We start from the raw sequence: 12056 nt of genomic DNA on the forward strand, positions 1-12056 counted from the left end.
AACGATAATTCCTAATCAATAAGTTACGATATTCTCTCAAAACAATCCCAAACCAATCTATATCTATATTTATATACCTATACCTAATAATAAAGGGGTATTGCTTCTGGCGGTTCGTCATGGAAATTGCCCTCAAAGTTGCAAAATATTACCCACCAATGCCATCTATAAGTGATAAAAAAACGTTTTACACAGGGAAATCCATGCAGTATGGACCAAAGTTGCCCTCAAAGTTGCAAAATATTACCCACCAATGCTGACCCATGCAGTATGGACCTCCTATACCGTGCTCTGCGCGCTGATCGAAGACACAGTGTGCCTATTTGGGCCGGCCAATGTCGGGCGGCCTGTTTTTTTAATTTCATTTTTTCTTTTTCTTTTGTGTTTCTGTTTTTTCTACTTTAACTAATTTTGGACTTTAAAAAGTTTTGAAATTTTTAAAAATTTATAATTTCGAATTTTTTAATAAATCATAAAATGTTTGTGGAATCAAAAATGCTCGCGATTTTGTAAAAACAAATGTTTGGGAAATTCAAAAAAATCATGATTTTTTTTAAATTTGGTGTATTAAAAAATGTTAATGAAATTTAAAAAAATCTCACCGATTCAAAAGAAAAGTTCATGAATGAAAAAATATTCTAAAATTATAAAATTGTTCATGACTTACAAAATAGTTTATTCATTCATAAAATGTTTGCTGGTTCAAAAAATGATCATGCATTTAAAATAATGTTTGTTAAATCAGAAAAATGTGCATGAATTTGTAAAATTGTTCCACCAATTTTTTTTTAAATCATCGATTCTAGAAATGTTCGCCGATTCAAGAAAATTGTTTAAAAATGTTCACAATTTTTCTAAAAATGTTTGCAAATAGCATAAATTGTTCATGAATTCAAAAAATGTTCTTGATTTTAGAAAATGTTCAAAAATTTGTAAAAGTGTTCACGAATTTGAAAAATGTTCACAGTTTCAAATATGTTCACGAATTTTAAAAAAATGTTGATGATTTCATTTTTTTTCCTCAGGATTTCACAATATTGAGAGTGACAGTATATCTCGATGATGCAACAAAATGTGGTGATTGCCATTGAAGATTATGATATTTTTTTTCCCATTGCAACGGACGGGCCGTTTTGCTAGCAACAATTTGAAAAACGAAACTTACAACATAAATTTCATGCCACATTTTTTGCTACCTAATAAGATAAAACTGCTGGTTAAAGTCATGCATTCTCAAAAATCAAAATATGGCCCACATTTTGAAATTGTTTTCTATAGGATGTGGGGCAAAGCAAAAACACATGTAATGCACACAAGGAAGCTAAAGCCATCACATGAGTCAAAAGGTGTTGTTGATAAAACTCTCAAGGTATCATCCATCAGGTAAGGCACAAACAAGCAACCAATTTATCCAACCCCCACATCTCTCCTCATTTCCCATCAAAATTCGACAACCAGACCGACGAAACCAACTCTCTTCTTACAAACGCGCCACCCCAACAATGAACAGATCAAAATTTCAACCACCGCAACCCAACAGACAACATCTCGCCTCAAAATTCCGCAGTTCCTGAGACGGCCAGGCATTTACATGGAAAGACAGCAACACTTGCTTCTCGGCATGGCGGCTCAGCTCAACGCCCTACTCAAAGTACAAAACGAAAAACAAAAGCCGGCAGAGGACCACTGATTTCCCCTGTTCCAGCATCTCCACATCTATCTTCACCACAGGATCAAACATTTCTGGTTGTTTCTGGTATCTTTCTTCTATGCTCCCCTCTTTCAGATTTGCAGTAACTATCATCATCTTTTCGCCATGCTTCATCATCTTATTATGTACAGTTACCAGCAGAGCCTCGAATGACAAACATGTCTAATGAGCATATCTCCATTAAGCAGCAAAGGGCGGCTTAAAGACATCCATGCCGCTAAGATTCAGGCAATGGAACGGCCTTGTACAGGTTCAAGGTTCCATGGAATACGGTGAGGTGTCCCCCGTTAAGATAAGCTTCCATCTGCACAACCAGTCAGTTCGATTAGATTTACTCCCTCCATCATCTCAACACAACAAAATAGCAGACAGCAAAACAAACCTGATCCTGAGGGATTTTAGAGAAGCCAAACTTCTTCATCCAGATGGCTTCAGCTTCATGGGCGGCTGGAAGCATGAAGTGCTTCACCTTCAGCGAAACTAGCAGCCTTTCGATGCATGAGAATAACACTTGGAAGTAGCCCTGTTTTTATCAGCACAAAAAAATAATCATTTTACAAAATAAAAATCAGTATGGAATCAATAAGTCATAACACACAGGTCAAACTCTTAATAGAACTACATTTTTCATTTTTTGACTGCATGGACAATATAATGCTAAGCAGCAACCGTAAACTCACCAGTCCTTGAAGATCCATACTTGTAGCAACCAGTGGCAGTTCAGCCACGTCACCTCCCATGACACGCAAAAGTGCTGCGACACAACATTTGAACTGCGATACGCAAGTATAGGATTCAGTGATACTGGATGCAAAAGTATGGCCAGTTTTTTGCTTCAAATGATAAAAGACTCTTACCCTACAGTTAAGACTGCACAGTACATTCCACTGTAATCTTGGCCTGGCATTCCTTCCTTGGGTCTTCTCCTGGAAGAAAATAGAAATCCCATTTAACACAGCTCTACTCTAGGCATTGAACAAAATATGGGAAAACGGTTATCTTCTCTTACCCGTGGACCATCTCAGGAATTAGATCCCTACCAGTATGGGCTTCAATGATTGGATCAAAAGATTGCTGCGAGGAGAAAACAACCAAACAAGCGAACCAGTTAGCATACAACATTGATAAAACAGCGTGGTAAAGAGGCAAAACAAAATGCAGCATACGATACAAGATTAAAAAAATGCAGCACATACATGAATAACTGGGACAGCAGAAGAAAGCAATGAGTTGCCATCTTCAGTGGCACTTCTACCAGCAACCAATTGCCATCTGATCTCTGTATCGGTGTCCATGATCAAACCTTTTGACTCGTGCTTCTTCCTTATGATATCAAGGTCTGACTCCGACAAAGGCTGAGCTCCTTCAGAAATCATCTTGTCCAAAGAGGAGCGTATCTCAGAGCAACTATCACAACAGAACCACTCCCCTTCTGGTAATTCCTGCAGAGCATAAACAAGCTAACTGTGTTATCTTCCACCAAAGATGTCAGCACTGCTTGTTCCATGTTAATATATCATGCACATAAAAACTTAAATGTGGAGATGAAGTTTTTAAGTGCTAACCTTCAGGTCGACCTGCCATTCACTCCTCAAACATCCTACATGGTATTCTTTCTCGCACTGAACAGCACAGAAAAAAGATGGAAGAAAATGTGTCTTAATATCAGGATCATAAGTTGAATTTAAGCAGTAACGATCAGGATGCAATTTCTAGAAATGCAGAAGGCGTACTTGATCACAGAGTATCACAGTGCGCTCATCAAATACTGAATTGTTAAAATCCTTTTTCCTGCACCAAGAAGATTTGCCGTTAAGATTATTACAAGAATACAAAGTAGTCAAAAAATAAGGAAAGAAAGTGACAGCATAGCTAGCAACATTTTAGGACAAATAGTACTCACTTGCATAAGGCGCATCCTCCAAGGTCATCACAGATTGGGACGATTCTAATAGCCCTCTTCAAAATCTGCTCAATAGAATCGACTCCGGCCTGCCTCCCAGCAGCCTTGGCATTCTTATTTGCTGCTAAAGCCTTTTCTTTCTGAACGAGGATGGTGCAGTTATCACAAAACCACTCCTCCGAGGGAACTCCAGGCAGCCCAACGCAAGCTACAGATTGTAAGTAAGCAGATCCATATTAGATTGGTTGAGATGATCATTTACGAGAGAATAACTGAAAAATACCACTCTTAGCGCATTATTGACCGTTAGTTTTAGGAAGATGGAAGGCTCTACCTGGGTGAAATGACCTCGGACACATTTTGCAAGGGAAAATATCCCCTCCTAGACCACATTCTCTGCACAGATCATCAGTTTCACGTTCCGACAATTGCATGTCTTTTGATATTCTCATCGACAGCTCATGCAGGGATACCCCATTGGACGTATAGATGTTGTCATACCTGATAGCAATGTGATAAATAAGAGCAAGCAGACAAGTGCAGGTTGGTATAAGCTAAAAACAGGATGCAGCCGACTTACGGTTTGCGTCTTGATCCCTCACCCGCATGAGCTTCGAACGCTGAGGGGCTGACCTGGATATTCCTCATAAAAGGTCAATTCACAGGGAAAAAATGGATACGCAGTAAAAAATAGCTTTGACGAGAAAGGGGCCGCACCACTTTGTTGCAATGGTTACAGTAGATTCTTTGATCCTTGATGTATCCATCGATTATTTTCTACACAGTGCAAGTGCAAATTATCAACAACAAAAAAAACACAGGGTGTGGTTAAAGAAAATAAGGAAATAATAGATCTTGCTCCAAACCTGCCCATCAACATAGTAGGTTACTTCAGTACCGTCAAGCAAAACCTTGAATACCAGTTTGTGTAGCCCCGTATCCCTGAAAATTTGTCAAGCAGGGACCAATGAGTTAAGTGCTCAATAGTGAGAAAATAAAAGGGATAACTAACAGAACTAGAAGTACCGACTTTGTTGTTACTTTTCCAGTACTTGCGCCTTTGCTTGCCGACATCCTCTTCAACAAAGATTCCTTGGAACTTGGAGTCAGCCTATGGCACCCCAAAACAGAACATGGAAAGGAATGTCATTTGTAGATAAAACATAAGTTCAAAACTACTCCCTCCGTCCCATAATGTAAGACGTTTTTTGACACAACACTAGTGTCAAAAAACGTCCTATATTATGGGACGGAGGGAGTAGAAGTCAACAGTATTGTCAGATAGCGATACAGACAACTTATTTTCTTATAACAGCAGGGTGTAAAGTAATAGCTCTTGAACAAATTATGCAGCCATTACAATTTATTTCCTTATGATAGAACAGTGTAAATAATAGCTCTTGGTCTCTAGTTAATGAGACATAAGAGCACATCTAGCACATTATTATGCTTATTAAATTGCACACCTGGAACTGCTCTTGCTGCATGCCAACGGGGAAGTAGGATCTTGAGGTTGGTTCGACTCTGGGCAACACTGATGGCACAGAAACTGTTCTTCCGTTTGTGAAGGTAGCTCACCTGCAACATTAGGAGACATAAGCAAAGGCACCAAAGGAAACTACTACAACTCTCTGAATTACATAAGCATGAAAGTCTCACCGTTGCAGTTCAGACAATTCGTGCGGGTCCTTGTAAGCATGGGATCAATGCAGGACTGGATTGTTTTATCTAGAGAATCCAAAGGAGAACTTTCACAGGCACGCAGCACATCCCGCAAACTATTACCATTTGCTAAGTAGATGTACTCTGCAGGGTGTTTTTTGCTGCTTCCAGCATGTAGTTCGAAGAAATATGTGGTAATAGCCTGTAAAATTCAGAAGGAGAACAACATTATGTAAACATTTTTGTGTGTCCTGCAACGGCTTACAGATACAGTAGTTAGCACTAACCTATTTTTCCTTTTGAAGGGAAGAAATACTAACCTTGGAGCCATCACACTTAACACAAAAGCAACGTATATTGCAACCTGCAATCACACCTTTAAGCACAGGCTTCTGCAACTTGCAAACAACATCCATATTAATTGTACTGCATTAAAATTTCACGCTCTAAAAAAGAGAGATAATATTTATATATTACATGAGGCATCTTGAGCAGCAAGATATGGGATTCATTGCTACTTCATCATAATATAACATAGCATAGCTATAAGTGTTGCATTCAAAACTGAGGCAAATAGGGTGAGACTGTTGGTCTCCAACAAGTTATCACACATTTGATTGTAACTAGTACCTGGATGTTCTCAAATAACAGAACATATCATCAAAGCTACTGGCATTCTGTCGCAGATGGATTCACTATTGTCAAGGTCTAGCAGATGACTTAACACGGCAAAAGCAAACACATGTATGTATTGACTGAACAGAAAAACTTCCTGAATACAGATTACTCGGCTAACCTAATATATCATGAAGCTTAATAAAATACTGGTGCGGTGATAGGCTCGTGCAATCCTCAAATGGAGTAAAACTGTTGATAAAAGTTATGACTGATTGTCTCATACCTTGCTATTAGGGATGATGTACATAACCGGCATTCCCTCGAGCAGTCCTGTGCTGAGCAAATCTCTGGTGTTGCCTGGGTGCTTTGAGAGGCAGGCAACTTTCTTGGACATCTTCATCTCCATCTTCGTCACCGGTGGAGGGGTCTCTGGTGTGCTGTCGACGGGCTCCTCAGGCACAACCGGGCTGCTGGCAGGAGGCGCCTCAACCTTTGGCTTGAGCAGTGACCTTGTGAACCTCCTCCCTGGTGTTGCAGACAAATCAAGCGAGGCGTCTCCTATAATTTCACTGGCTGCAGTCTCTCTGTCCAGTCCAAGCAGCGACCGTGTGAAGCGTCTTTTAGGCTTGATGGTCTTGGCAGTGGAAACTGGTGTCGCGGCATCCTCAGCGTCCATGGCAGTGGAGGCAGGTATGGTGGCATCCTCGGCGGCCACAGGAGGATCAGCCAACGCACTGTCCAGTCCAGCAGTGGACTCAAGCAAAGCCGAAGGTGCATCCAATTCCATGCTAGCGCCCTCTTCAGCGTCGGGCATTGCATGCGCAGCAGCAGTGCTGGGCTCGACTCCTGCGTCCTGTGTTGCCGCCTCGCCAGCAGATTCAGCCTCTGTTAGAGGAGCAGGGAGTCCATCCATTTGGTGCTGAGTGGGGACGGCAGCATTGGACCCGTCCCCCTCCTCTTCCTTCTTCTTCTCCATTGACGCCGGGTAGGCGCAGGGGCCCATGAGGTCTGCGTCGCCTTGAGCATTGAGCTGCGCCTCGGCGTCCACCATGACGACGTCGTCAGAGTGGCTGGCCTTTGGTGACGCCTCGGTGGCAGCATCTTGGTTGGCCACCGGCTGCGCCTCAGCAGCATTGTGGGGGTGGCTGACCTCGGGCATCATCTCGGCAGCCAAGGGCAGCACCTCGGGAGCGCTGTGGCTGACCTCAGGCAGCACCTCGGGAGCGCTGTGGCTGACCTCAGGCAGCACCTCGGCAGCCAAGGACGGCGCCTCCGTAGTGTTGTGGCTGACCTCAGCAGCCAAGGACAGCGCCTCTGTAGCATTGTGGCTGACCTCGGGCAGCACCTCAGCAGCGTTGTGGCTGACCTTGGGCGGCGGCGGGGCAGCATCTTGGCTGGCTACCTCGGCGGGCACCAGGGCAGCATCGAGGGGCAACCCATCGGTGGCAGGCAGGGGCAGTAGCTCTGCATCCAAGGGCGGCACCTCGGGCAGCACCTCCGCATCCAAGGCCGAAGCTACCTCGGGCGGCAGCAGGGCGTCGAGGGGCAGCCCATCGGCGGCGTGGTGGAGGGCGGCCTTGGGCGCCTCGGCGTCGAGGGGCGGGGTGGGCGGGGAGACCAGATCCAGGGGCGGGGGGTCGGATCTGGCGGTGGTCTTCCGGCGCTTGGCGGGCGAGGAGGGGAGAGCGGGGGAGGCGAGGAGGGAGCGGCCGGAGCGGGTGCGGCCGGGGGAGGCGGTGATCTCCGAGAGGGACTGCAGCGCGAAGGCCAGCTCGCGCTTCATGGCCCGCGGCGCCGCCGGGGAGGACGCGCCCCCGCCTCCACCTCCGCCGTCGCCGCCGCCGGTGGAGGCGGCGGTCATGGGCCGATCGGCGGCGGGATCGGGCGGCCGGGGAGGGATGGATCGGCTAGGGTTTGGATGGATGGATCGGAGGAGACGAAGGGAGGAAGGAAGGAGAGGAGGAGCCCGTCTAGTTTGTTTATTCCTTTTCCTCTGCTCCGGCCAAAAGACCAAAATGCCCCTCCCCTCCCCTCCTTCCTTCATGCCAAGGTCTCCATCTTTATCCTAATCTTCCATTTAATGCCAGGAATTTTTTTGGTCTTTCCTACATCAAAATTGCTTTTCAAAAAGATATACTCTACATGACCTAGTTTTTGTGCTATGTTATGTTTGGTATAGCATTGACCTTATTCTTTGTGTTTTTTTCCAGTCTGTATCTGGCCGAGAACACGGCCGGGGGAGAAAACGCGTGTGCAATCCTTTTCGGCGTCGGTGGGGCGCGTGGGTCGTAAATGCGCCAGCTCAGAGGTGCCGCCGCTGTCATGTCTATCTTGCTTCTGTATCTGCGCGGTCTACCAACACGCTAGAACCAACTCTTGTAAAATTACTTAGATCATACCTACTTTACTCGGTCTGAGGCCGATCGGCGCCTGGATCAGACGCCCGAGGGGGGTGGGGGAGGTAATTTTTCCTCGGTATGGGGGCACAATCCAGCCACCGATCGGTGGCTGGATCGGGCGGCCGGGCATTTTTTTTTCTCAGCATGGGGGCCGATCCAGCCGCCGATCGAGCGTTTAAAATCAAAATTTTCAAAAAATGGCGTTTTTTGCTTGGTATGGAGATTTACCGGGTGGGCACTGAAATACTGGTAACCATGGGAAACATCAAAATTTCATTCGGTGACCAAAACCTTGGGGGTGTTTCTCCGTCTTGGCGAAAAGGAAAGACCAATGGGTTGGTCTAGGGTCTCTTTGGCCGAGAACACAACCGTGGTGAAAACGTGTTTGTGGTTTCTGATATTTTTTATTTGGGCAATATTGGTGTCTCTTAAATGCAACCAGCTCAGAGAGATCGGCGGTACAATGTATCCCTTGTTTCTTTCTTTTTTTCAATGGTTCTAGAATAGGCATATCAGACAAAACCAGCTAAGGCGGCAATAGATGCGGGGTTTGGACTCTTTGTATATAGCCGAACACCCAGTCACGGTGAAAAGCGTGTGTGGTCTCTTGTGGTTTTAGCATCGGTGGGCTCAGGGGTCGTAAGCAGTGACGCAACGGTGGACGGCCCCCTGGCTCTGCCACTACCAGTAGGACATTTTTGGCCGGCTTTTGCGCATTAATTATCGGTCCGATCCCTATTGCCACACTGGTTCGGGCGCTGGAAACGCCACTGCAACAAGCTATCCTTGGTTGTGTTCGGCGCAATAATCATCGATATGAGCCCCGTTGCCACCTTGGTTCTGTCGCTAGAAACACCACTGCCAGTAGGCCATCCTTGTTCGGCGCATTAATGGGACGACGATCCCCGTCGAACAGCTACCCAAAATAGCGATGTGTCGACACTCTTAGCCAGGCCACACCTGGTGCGAAACGGAATGGCAACTCGCGGCGGTGTATGTAGTGGGGTGGGCTGGTGGTCCATGGACCACGCTGGGTTTTTCCAATGGCACATGTATCATATAAAAGAAAAGGAAAATTGCCCGGCCTAGCTCAGAACTCACACAGAAACTATGCTCATGTCTCGTACCTGGCCCAAAAATGCTGGATACGCCACCCGCGCTAGGGCGATCTTGGTCGGGTTAATTAGCTCCCATGTAAATGGGGCGACGACTCTGGTTGAACCGATGATTGAAAGCAACCATGTGGACGGTCTTAATTGGTTGAGATCGTCCGATGCGAAACAACACGATGACTTTGGACCCCGGAGAGAGGGGTGGGGGTGTTTGTGGCGGATTGTAGAAAAAACTAGTGTGGCCATCGGGATTTAGCTCGATTGGGAGGGGGAGCTAAACACCGGTGGCCACGCTAGTAAAACTAATTTCCAAATGTGTTTAAAAAACTAATTTCCAAATATGCTAAAAGAAAGTTATTTTCAAATGGGACACAACTGGTGTTAATTAGAGGGGACGGAGGAAGGAACATGGTGGTTAGGGGCATTCGGAAGTCTGCTGGTCTCCCAAAGTGGCCAACTTCTCGGGGAGCCCAAGAAGCAAGCATGAAGCCCATTTGGGTGCTTTAGAGAGGACGTATTAGGGAGAGAAACAAATCGAGCGGACCGGTACGCTGCCCCGAGGTCACTTGGCGGTGGCATATCGGGTAATTATGTCCAACTCCGCCTCCTCCGATTTTTGAAGCGGGGTTCGACCTGCTTCTCGTTTTTGCATTGCGAGGGTAGTTTGCTTCGTGAAGCTGGCGCGTTCGGGACGGCTCCACGCGCCGAGCCAAAGAAGCTAGGAGCAGAAGAGGATTTGAGCGGGGCCTTAGTAGTACTCCCTCTGTAAAGAAGTAGTGATCTAAACGCTCGTGAAAAGGAAGTATTGTCTTGTTTACGGACTCGGCGAGTTGACATATATAGAGGGAGCGTACGAGACAGTGTGTAGTTTTGTATGGTTGAAGGGAGGGGCAATATGGGGAGAGTGGGTGATGTTTGTGCTGCACGAGGGGGTTACGGTCGGGATCAAAACAGGCAAGGTGCACGTCACCACGCTAGCATATAACTTCCTCCCTTCCTAACGGTCTCTCACTCTTCGCGCGCGCGCGCATATATCCCTACCACATGCATGCACACACGTACTCCCGGTCGGCCGGAACAAGATTTGGCCGCACGCACGCACTCCGTAACACGCTCACGCCACATGCATGCTGCTCGATTCAAACGGTGCCAAATCGCCGGCCGGCCGGCAGCCATGCACCTACACAAGCTTAACCGCTTCTCCTTGTTCTCGTCTCTACATTATTTACTGCCAAAGGAACTCATCACATAGTATTACACCCGATCAAGAATTTTTATTTTTTTTACTTCTTTGCATTATACCATGTGTTTTAGTTTTGATTTCGTGGGCTTTATCGGGCTCGACGACACCGAGCATCCACGCCTGGAGAAGCCGGCACCAGGGCGAGCTCGTGCGTCTTCGATCTTCCAGATGAGCAATGCTGCATGTATCCGTGAAAACCCATGGACAAACCCGACAACCCGTTTTCCATCATCTTTGTTTATTTCCTTTTTTTCTTTCACAAACTGGGTTGTCCGTGTAGGATTTTTCGATGACCGCCCCCGTAAGGGGAATAACGGGGTACTAAACAGTGAGTGAAAAAGCAGGAACAGGGTTCAACTCACTACATAGCTATGGATAAGTCCATGTCCAAACCCCTAGAGGTCGGCATTGGTTGAAAACCAAATCAACAAACACAACATTGCCTGACTCTAGTGGCTCTCGCGTACGTGAGAGGCTCTAAGCAACTATCGCCCCAATTGCCCTCAAGAGGGCTATAAGTCACCCCATAATTCATCGCGCCAATCTTTTATGGCATCACAAATGCCTCACGTACCGAAAGACCCGACAGTGGTTCACGGGGGTCACACGTGAAACACGGTGCCAAAAGGGGGTTTAATCACCTTCCGACTGAAAGTGCTCACTATAATGACACTTCCAAACGCCCCCCAAACGGTCATAAGGCTCGCTGAATAAGAACCATCCACATCCTTTTTCAAACAATTATGTGGATCCGAAGGAAAAAATATTGCCAAATAGATGCGGGTTCAAACCGTTTCTCCTTCTCCCTAGCATGCTTGCCAAAGAAACTCATACATAGTATATATCACACCCGATCAAGAGCTTTTTTACTTCTTTGCTTTTATCAGGCTGGAAGACACCGGACATCTGTAACACCCCGGTAGTTAAGGTACAGTAATCCCCTGCTAATGATGCCATATCACCGCAATTACTGTTGCTAATCTCACTTTGATTCAAAACCAGTTCAAATTCAAATTTAAAATAAAAGTCAAATAATTAAAGTTTTCAAAATTCAAAACTAAAATGTTCTAAATGTGAAAAATAATTTACAGGTATTTATGGTGTGTAGACCACATTTTAATAAAGTATTTAAATGCACTAAAATAAGTAAACAATAGCTTAAAAAATTATTTAAATGTCTCTTAAATAATTAAACTATTGAAAACTACTCCCTCCGCAGAAATGGATGTATCTGGACGTATTTTAGTTCTAGATACATCTATTTTCGCGACAAGTAATTCCGAACGGAGGGAATATTTTATTATCTACAAAAATAATTGTGGCAGTAGTATATTTAGTAATACTAATTTAGGTGCTAAATATATATTTTACAAAACAAAATAAAAAGAAACTAAGAATAAAATAGTAA

At 45.3% G+C, this 12056-nt stretch overlaps 1 pseudogene; it reads right to left on the bottom strand.

The window, feature by feature from the left end:
- Window positions 1-1322: 1322 nt before the first annotated feature.
- Window positions 1323-7895, bottom strand: LOC123170056 (uncharacterized; annotated as a pseudogene).
- Window positions 7896-12056: the final 4161 nt, after the last annotated feature.

Source organism: Triticum aestivum, chromosome 7D (assembly GCF_018294505.1).
Source record: "Triticum aestivum cultivar Chinese Spring chromosome 7D, IWGSC CS RefSeq v2.1, whole genome shotgun sequence".
In the NCBI taxonomy this organism is placed as follows: Eukaryota; Viridiplantae; Streptophyta; class Magnoliopsida; order Poales; family Poaceae; genus Triticum; species Triticum aestivum.